Source organism: Spermophilus citellus, assembly GCF_964194105.1.
Source record: "Spermophilus citellus genome assembly, contig: SCAFFOLD_74, whole genome shotgun sequence".
Classification (NCBI taxonomy): domain Eukaryota; kingdom Metazoa; phylum Chordata; class Mammalia; order Rodentia; family Sciuridae; genus Spermophilus; species Spermophilus citellus.
Window position 1 is genome coordinate 1972621 of NW_027673165.1, and position 10170 is coordinate 1982790.

Here is a 10170-nt window from a genome sequence, read left to right on the forward strand (position 1 = left end):
ACTATGAGTTTCCTGAATCACAGCAAATGTTTTTTCACCCAATCTTGGTAATACCTTCAGGTAATGATCAGTAAACCAATCCCTCTTGTCTGACCATATTTCATTCTTCTAGGTTAAACCGTTCGTTTGCCGTAACATTTTACATTTTTACTTTTCACTCTGTTTTCCCCTATATGGATACATGTAGTTGGAACTCTAAATAAAACATGGTTTTGCTAGCTTTTTGAAACTCGACACAGTAATGTAGTTTCAAGTTCTTTCTCTATAGTTTGTTACCTATTTCTGTAGCCCTAAGCAGAGACTGGCGAAAATCACTATCACTGAAAGGGGTTGTCAAGCTTCAAAAAACTAAGACTTTCCTGTAATCTCATCAAATATTTTTTCAGCCAATCTTGGTGATACTTTCAGGTAACTATCAGTACACCAATCCCACTAGGCTCACCAAATTTTGTTCTTCTAGTTTAAACCATTTGTTTGCAGAAACAGTTTTCATTTTTAGGTTTCACTTTGTTTTCCCCAATATGGATACATGTGGTTGGAACTCTAAATCAAACACGGTTTGTTCTAGCTCTTTGAAACTTGACACAATAAAGTAGTTCCAAGTTTTATCTCTATGATTTGTTTCCTTTTTCTGTAGCCCTAAACAGAGACTGGTGAAAGTCTGGTTCATTGAAAGGGGTTGCCAAGCTTCTAAAAAACTACGAGTTTCCTGAAATCTCAGCAAATATTTTTTCACCCAATATTGGTGATACTTTCATATAGTGATCAGTATACCATTCCTACTTGGCTCACCAAATTTCGTTCTTCTATGTTAAACCGTTCGTTTTCCGTAACAGTGTTCATATTTAGGTTTCACTCTGTTTTCTCCAATATGGATACTTGTTGTTGGAACTATAAATCAAACACGTTTGTACTAGCTCCTTGAAACTTGACACAGTAATGTAGTTACAAGTTCTATCTCTATGGACGGTTTCCTATTGCTCTGGCCCTAAGCAGAGACTGGCAAAAATCACTTTAATTGAAAGGTGTTGCCCAGCTTCCAAAAAACTATGAGATTCCTGAAATCTCAGCAAATATTTTATCACCCAATCTTGGTGATACTTTCAGGTAATGATCAGTACACCATTACCACTTGCCTCAACAAATTTCGTTCTTCTGGGTTAAACTGTTAATTTGTAGTAACAGTTTTCATTTTTAGGTTTCACTCTGTTTTCTCCTTTCTGGATACATGTATTTGGAACTCTAAATCAAACACGGTTTGTGCTAGCTCTTTGAAAGTTGACACAATAAAGTAGTTCCAAGTTGTGTCTCTATGGTTTGTTTCCTATTGCTCTGGCCCTAAGCAGAGACTGGCGAAAATCACTTTCATTGAAAGGGGTTGACAAGCTTCTAAAAAACGACGAGTTTCCTGAAATCTCAGCAAATATTTTCTCACCCAAACTTGGTGATACTTTCAGGTAGTGATCAGTACACCAATCCCACTTGGCTCACCAAATTTCGTTCTTCTAGGTTAAACCATTCATTTGAAGAAACAATTTTCATTTTTAGGTTTCACTCTGTTTTCTCCTATATGGATACACGTATTTGCAACTCTAAATCAAACACGGTTTGTGCTGGCTCTTTGATACTTGACACTATAAATAAGTTCCAAGTTCTATCTCTAAGGTTTGTTTCCTATTGCTGTAGCCCTAAGCAGAGATTGGCGAAAATCACTTTCACTGTAAGGGGTTGCCAAGCTTCTAAAAAACTACGAGTTTCTTGAAATCTCAGCATATATTTTTTCACCCAATCTTGGTGATACTTTCTGGTAATGATCAGTACACCAATCCCACTTGGCTCACCAAGTTTCGTGCTTCTAGGTTAAACCATTCGTTTGCCGTAACAGTTTTCAGTTTTAGGTTTCACTCTGTTTTCTCCTATATGGATACGTGTTGTTGGAATTCTAAATGAAACTCGGTTTGTGCTAGCCCTTTGAAACTTGACACAATAAAGTAGTTCCTCGTTCTGTCTCTATGGTTTGTTTTTTATTGCTGTGGCCCTAAGCATAGACTGGCAAAAATCACTTTCATTGAATGCGGTTGCCAAGATTCTAAAAAACTACGAGTTTCCTGAAATCTCAGCAAATATTTTTTCACCCAATCTTGGTGATGCTTTCGGGTAATGATCAGTACACCAATCCCACTAGGCTCACCAAATTTCGTTTTTCTAGGTTAAAATGATCATTTGCAGAAACAGTTTTCATTTTTAGGTTTCACTCTGTTTTCTCCAATATGGATACATGTAGTTGGAACTCTAAATCAAACACGGGTTGTGCTAGCTCTTTGAAACTTGACACAATAACGTAGTTCCAAGTTCTATCCCTATGTTTTGTTTCCTATTGCTTTGAACCTAAGCAGAGACTGGCGAAAAACACTTTCATTGAAAGGGGTTGCCAAGCTTCTAAAAAACTACGCGTTTCCTGAAATCTCAGCAAATATTTTTTTCTCCCAATCTTGATGATACTTTCAGGTAATGATCAGTACACCAATCCCACTTGGCTCACCAAATTTCGTTCTTCTAGGTTAAACCGTTCGTTTGCAGAAACAGTTTTCATTTTTAGGTTTCACTCTGTTTTCTCCTCTATGGATACATGTATTTGGAACTCAAAATCAAACACGGTTTGCGCTAGCTCTTTGAAACTTGTCCCAATAAAGTAGTTCCAAGTTCTATCGCTATGGTTTGTTTCTTACTGGTGTGGCCCTAAGCAGAGCCTGGCGAAAATCACTTTCATTGAAAGGGGTTGCCAAGCTTCCAAAAACTACGAGTTTCCTGAAATCTCAGCAAAGATTTTTTCACCCAAACTTGGTGATACTTTCAGGAAATGATCAGTACACAAATACCACTTGGCTCACCACATTTCGTTCTTCTAGGTTAAACCATTTGTTTGCAGTAACAATTTTCATTTTTAGGTTTCACTCTGTTTTCTCCTATAATCATACATGTAGTTGGAACTCTAAATCAAACACGGTTTGTGCTAGCTCCTTGAAACTTGACACAATAAAGCAGTTCCATATTCTATATCTAGTTTTTTTTCCTATTGCTGTGGCCCTAAGCAGAGACTGGCGAAAATCACTTTCTTTGAAAGGGGTTGCCAATCTTCCAATAAACTATGTGTTTCATGAAATGTCAGCAAATATTTTTTCACCCAATCTTGAGGATACTGTCAGTTAATGATCAGTACTCCAATCCCACTTGGCTCACCAAATTTCGTTCTTCTATGTTAAACCATTTGTTTGCCATAACAGTTTTCATTTTACGTTTCACTCTGTTTTCTCCTATATGGATACATGTTGTTGGAACTCTAAATCATACACGGTCTGTGCTAGCTCTTTGAAACTTGACACAAAAAAGTAGTTCCAAGTTCTATCTCTATTGTTTGTTTCCTATTGCTGTGGCCCTAAGCAGAGACTCGCAAAAATCACTTTCATTGAAAGGGGTTGCCAAGCTTCTAAAAAACTACGAGTTTCCTGAAATCTCAGTAAGTATTTTTTCACCCAATCTTGGTGATACTTTCAGGTAATGATAAGTACACCAATCCCACTAGGCTCACCAAATTTCATTCTTGTAGCTTAAACCGTTCGTTTCCAGAAACAGTTTTCATTTTTATGTTTCACTCTGTTTTCTCCTATACGGATACATGTAGTTGGAACTCTAAATCAAACACAGTTTGTTCTAGCTCTTTGAAACTTGACACTATAAAGTAGTTCCAAGTTCTATCTCTATTGTTTGTTTCCTATTGCTGTAGCTCTAAGCAGAGACTGGCGAAAATCACTTTCACTGAAAGGGGTTTCCAAGCTTCTAAAAAACTACGAGTTTCATGAATTCTCAGCAAGTATTTTTTCTCCCAATTTGGTGATACTTTCAGGTAATGATCCATACACCAAACCCACGTGGCTCACCAAATTTCGTTCTTCTAGATTAAACCGTTCATTTACAGTAACATTTTTCAATTTTAGGTTTCACTCTGTTTTCTCCTATATGGATTCATGTAGTTGGAACTCTAAATCAAACACGGTTTGTGCTAGCTCTTTGAAACTTGACACAATAAAGTAGTTCCAAGTTCTATCTCTATGGTTTGCATATTTGCATCTGGCTCCATGCGGGAACTTTGACTCCCCTCACTGGGATGTCAATGGGTAATTTCTAAGTCTAAAAAAAAAAAAAATAAGAAAAAAAGCAGCCGTAACATTGCTTTTTAGAAGTAAATACCGAAAGAACCAGACTAAATATCAGAGGGATGGGGAAAGCAGGGGGCCATGCAAGAGGCGCTGGGTTCCATCCCACGCCCCACAGAACTATCTGATCATCCTGACTGTGCACATTTATGGCTTTGTTTAGGGAAACACACACACACACACACACGCACACACACACACACACACAAACAATTTAAATCACCCAAATCAAAACCCAAAGTACCCAAGCTGCCTCTTGCTGGGTCTGGGACCCCCAGTGTCCTCCTCCTCCTTCTCCTCCATCTGTGCTCTAGGTCTTTCTGCTCTTTTATGGCTCTCACCTTGCACATCTGGCCTACCACCACCTCTGGTTGCCCTCTGCAGGGCCTCACCACCTTCCTACACTGGCCTCTGGTGTCAGAGGCTGAGGGTCTTGATGCGTGGCTGGGGTGGGGCAGAGTAGGCTGTGCTCCTTGCTCAGCAATTGCCTGCCACTCACTGGCATGCCACTGCAGTTACCTCTGCTGTCATTAGTAATTGGCAAAACTGTACAAGTGGCTTGGTCAGGGGAGTGCAATGGTGACCACTGGACTTCTTGGGTTGCTGATGGGTCAGGAGGGACAGACTCATGAGCCCCCACCCCACAAAGGCCCCTAGTGGCTCCCCAAGTTTCTCACCTCTCTGAGGGACCAGAGACTGGGCTGCCTTGGACACGAGAGGCATGTCTGCAGCTGGGGAACTGTGCCTAGAGGAAAGGGGGCAGACATCCCCTCTTGTCCCCCAAATGCACAGCTTATTCTGGAGACATTGGAGTAGCTCTGCTGGGAAACAGACTTTGGGACATATTTTTCTGGAGTTCCCACAAAGCCGGGAATCCATATCAATCTCCTCCCCCTTTGGGACCTCTCCTATGTTTCCTGCCAGTCATGAGCCACAACATTGCAGCAGGATGAGCTTGGACCTCGAAAACCAGCCACCTGTAGGCAGCTTAAGTCTCTCCTGGTGCTCACCTCTCCTGCCCTGGTACACATGACTTGCGGTGTCCCAGGGTCCTGCAAATGTTCTTGAGAACGGATGTCAGACTAGAGGAGACAGAACTTGGGGACATGCTGGCTGATTCTGAGCCAGACACTGCACACACCGTACCTACCCAACAGCTTGGGAATGCCCTCCCACCTCCCAAAGAAAGTCCTCATCAGGCCCAGACTTTCAGATATCAGGGTGTAGGTGACAGGAATTCCAAGAACTTCAGTGTTGACATCATGATATGAGGACGAGAGTTCTAGGATCCTCCCCAAATGAGTAATTCTGCCCGGCTTTACTGGAGACTTCATTCAACTCTCTTTTGAGGACTCCCAGCAGAGCTAGTCTGTTCTTCCAACTAGTGTTGTGTATGCCTCCTTCCATCACTAGAAAGTTCAGCAAGGTTACCTTTTCTCAGAGCGAAAGAGGGCTTGTGTGTTGCAGGTAATGATTGGGACAGACCCAGGTGTGAATCAGTACAAAGTGTGACTCTCGCCTCATGAAGACTCCCCAATCCTGGTTCAGATTGGTTTAGCTCAAATCTGGGGGATCATGACTCATGGGCAGAATCAGCTAATCTCCAAATGCCTCCTGCTTCAGTTAGTGGGGAAGTAGTTGAATGGGTGGTGGGTGTCTGGCAGGCAGCAGCTCAGCATGGCAGGAGCACTTGCACCTGGCACTGTCAGTGCAGCAACATCTATGACCAGGGGCCCACAAGGGCAGCAGGAGGAAGACCCAACACCAAGACCATCTCTCACACTATCTAGGAGGACTGAGAGTCCAGTGGGCCCAGGAAGAAAATGGTGAGCCTGCAGCACCCTCACCCATTCCAGCAGGTGTCTTTTTCTTTGAAGTGTGGGTTCAGGACTTTGTGGACTCTTCTCCAACTCAAGGCACATACATGATCTTGTCTATTTTTGGTGGTCAAAGTACTTTTCTGGTGGCTGATCTCTCACCTGCAAGAATGGGGAGCCACTCTCTGATAAGCTGAGAAGAGTACAGAGGCCTGCCCAGCAGGTCTGGGTTACAACAACCCAGAGTTCTCTCAGGATGAGGGCCTCAGAAAATTTCCTGTTTTTTTTTTTCTCATTATGCCACTGGGGAATAATGGAAGAGGAAAGCCCTCTTAGGGCTGAAGAAACACTCAGATTTTACAGCCCATGTGCTTAAGACTCCAACAACACCCTGGATGGGGAGAGAGCAAGACTTTTGCTAGTGGATGCTCACAAGCCCACTCATCCACCCACATCTGCCCCAGAAGCCTGGTCTTTGTGGTATGCAGGCTGCTGCTGCCACCTGGAGGGCATTCTGCATGCCAGCAACCAGGCCAAGGCAGGACAGAGGCCCACTCTTTTAACAGTGTGTGTAGCCAGTCTCCTAGATGGCTGCCAGTAACCTCTACCACAGGTTACCAGCATATAGGAAGCAGTAGACTAGAGGGAGGCTTCTGGGCCCTCTCTTCCAACCCTCAGCAGTCTCCAGGACTGGGCTGTGGAAGGCAGGGCCTCAGGTGCAAACCATGCTCCCAGCTCCTCCCAAAGGCCCAAGGGCCTAGTAGCACACAGGGAGCTGCTGCCTGAAGAAGACAGATCAGAAAGCCCTGCACACTGGCTGTTGAGTCCCTGCAGAGAGGTCTTGCAATCTGAAAACTTTGACACAAACTGGCTCCTGGTTACTTTACACCCCCGCCCCACTCTGGTTGAACTGCCTGAGCACATCAAACTTCTCCCTGACCTCAGGCTTTTGCAAATACTGTTCTTGAACCAGGATTTCTCTCTTCCTGAGTATGGCTTCTCATGGATTTTCACCTTATAGCTTCTGTTGAACACATACTAGTATGTGATTGGTGTCCCCTCATCATGACTGTGAAGGTGAGCCGTGGGAATCATGTGGCAGCTGCAGGCTGAGTTCCTTCTCAGCTGAGCCAAGTGGCTAATCAGACTGCTGATTCCCTGACCCTTGAGCACCAATTTAGGTGCTGGGTACCTGGCATAGCCACACCCTGCATTTCCTGATGCCAGCATGAGCCTTCCTCAGCACTCACCCCCAGTGTTCCTGTAAGGGCATCTGGCTGAGGGCTGATCCTCCTGGGTTCCTGACTGGGAACTTGTGGAATACTCTGCCATTATAGCTGACATCAAATTGTCCTCCAGATAATCTGGTACCCAGGTCCAGGAGGTTTGAGTGAGGGAAAAGCTGAGTGTTGGGCTCAGTGGCTTCTGAGGCACAGGCAGGAAATCTCAGGTAGAATTTCTGGAAACTCTGCATCCTCCTGTCTACCCTCCTGCCTCCAGGGCCCAATATGTCCACACCAGGTTCCCCAGCAAATGGCTCATGGACTTGCCCCCATCCAATGGCCATCTTGTCCTCAAACTACTGCTTTGTGACCCCAGCAGAGCTGACAATCTGTGAGAATTAGAGGAGCATGTGCTGAACCCCACCTGGCATAAGATCTCTGGGATCCAGAACCTGTAGCAGCATCAGATCAGGCACATGGCTGCCTCCAGGCTCATCTTGTGGTCCATGGAGATTAAAGAGGCTTGTTACTGTGGCTATGGCTCTTTAGGGTCTACAGCATGGAAAGGAGGTCAGATGCAGGAACACATGTTTCTAGGTCCCAGCCAGCCACAGGGACTAGATTCTCTGATGAGGTCCTTGGTGGTAGCAGGGAGTTCTTGGACTCCCAGCCCTTAGGCTCCTTCTTGGTTCCTGTCCTCAGGCAGGGTGGGTGAGTGCTGGCATCAGAATGTCTGAGGAGCATGTGTGTGAGTACATGCACTTCCTCTGACCTGTCAGAGTAGGGTGAAAGCCTCAGACAGTCATCATTCCCAGGACAGTTCCAGAATCTCCTGTTAGAGCATGCATCTTCCTCAGCCTGCAGGAGCTGAATCCGGAAATTGGGGAGGAAACTTGCAAAACTCATTTTTTTCTTGGTGAAGGGCTGAGTCAAGCCTCTTCCTCTTTAAAACCCAGTAAAAATCCAGGAAATGGAAGGGACCTATCATGCATGATACAGTACCCAAGCAAAGCCATCTGCTCAGACAGCTCTGAGTGTGCCCAAGGACCCAATCTGACCTGACAAGAGGGTCTTTGTGATGGTCAGCAGCTCACCTGGTACCACAGCACTGGTAAGTAGAGGAGTGGCCAGGACACAGAGGGCCACCCTGGCAGCAGGCTGTGAACAGGACTTAGTTACTAGCTTACTTCTGCTTCCTTCCTACTGGGAATTTGGACATGTGTGGGTCACTTCCACACTTTCCTTTGGAGGGGAGAGGATGGGCCCAATGTGGGTCATCTTGGCCTGCATAGACCCTCACGTCTTCCACTGATGTTTATGGAGTGAGTGCTTCACATATGTGCCTGAGCTGGAGGAAAGGACAGATGGGATCTTTACTCTCAGAATTTGCTGTCCAATTGAAGAGCCAAAGTGTTAATGTCACCTCCCCAGTGCATGCTTCAGGGCCACAGGTGAGAGATGCAGGGGTGAGAAAGGGTGTGGATACAGTCACAGGCAGGAGCAGCAGTCCAGAGCCCAGGCACATGAGATGTCATGGGGTGACTGAAAGAATAACCTACAGCAACCTATGCCAGTGTGGCAAGCACAGAGGTAAAGTTGGAAGAGGCAATCACAGCATGGGGAGGAGTCCAGTGGCCACAGTGTTTGCAAGCCACAGACTGGGATGTATCACCCAGGGCCACATGGAGGGAGGCCACAAAGAGGGAGTGAAGCATACCAGGTGTGCTTTACTCCAGGCCAGAATCCAGGGATACAGAGGTGTCCAGGAGGTAGCTGACCCATCCTTCCCATCCCCAGGTCCATTCCAGGCACCTACTGGCTGGGCCCAGGCTGTCCAGGCCTCCCTACCTTCTCCTTGTGCAGGGCGCTGTTCTCCAGCCCATCTACCTGCAAGAGGTTTTTGTCCACTCAAGCGCAGGACAGCTTTTTGAGGACGCTGATGTAGTGGGGGTACCCCAAAGCTTGGCAGTGGGCAGAGGTGGGTGAACTGGAGCAGTGAGGTAGGTAGCACTAAGCCATGCAGCCAGGAGGTGGTCACAGTATGAAGGATGAACAGAATCTCACCATCTGCAGACCAGTAGCCTAATTAGCATGGTTACAACACTTCTCCCTGTTCTTTTTAAAATTTTCCGGCAACTTTCGTCTTCCCCTCCACTTTGCTGCTGCCCTCAGGCCTCTGCATATGTTCCCATGGCCTGGGTGCCCATGCCCAGGAGCAGCCTGCCTAGCATCCAGGTCAGCATGAATTTACCCTTTGTCTTTGGGTCCATGGGGTCAAAGATCAGTGGCCAGGATGACCATCAACATCAGCACCCTCCTGGGCCAAGGTCCCTATGTCAGCAGGAAATGGCATTCCTGTCTGATTATGGAGAAAGGACAGACTGTCCAGCTCAGGGATGGTGGTAAGGGTGGAGATCTCTGAGATCAGGCCCTGTGACTTTTCACAGTGGCCAGGTTGGCACTGGACCATGGTCCTGGAAATGGGCCAATGTAGATGCTGTGGGAAAAAGGAAGGAAGGTAGTGAAGGTGGCATGAAGGGGGGCGGTCGCTCTTCTCTGGATGGGGGATCTGTCCTGTGGTCTCACTGCCAATGGTAAAAACAAGTTCAGAAAGGGCCATCAAAGCCTGGCTGGCAGCAGATGGTCTTGCAGTAGGGTCAGACATGCCTTCTTCTGGTTTTTCCAAGTGCCCACTCTGACCTTCTCTTTTGGGAGCAAGATTACATCAGAGGTGGAACATTCCCTTTTTATCCATAAACAGGACCTACAAAGCCACAGGGAATCACAGTTAGCTAAGCTGACGCTCATTCCCCAGGTTGGGCTGTTCATGGGGCAGCACAAAGGGGAACTGCCAGCTTTTCAGAAAACCCTCTTCTTTTCTGGCTATGGGTGGTAGTGGCTTGCAGGGGGCTTTTC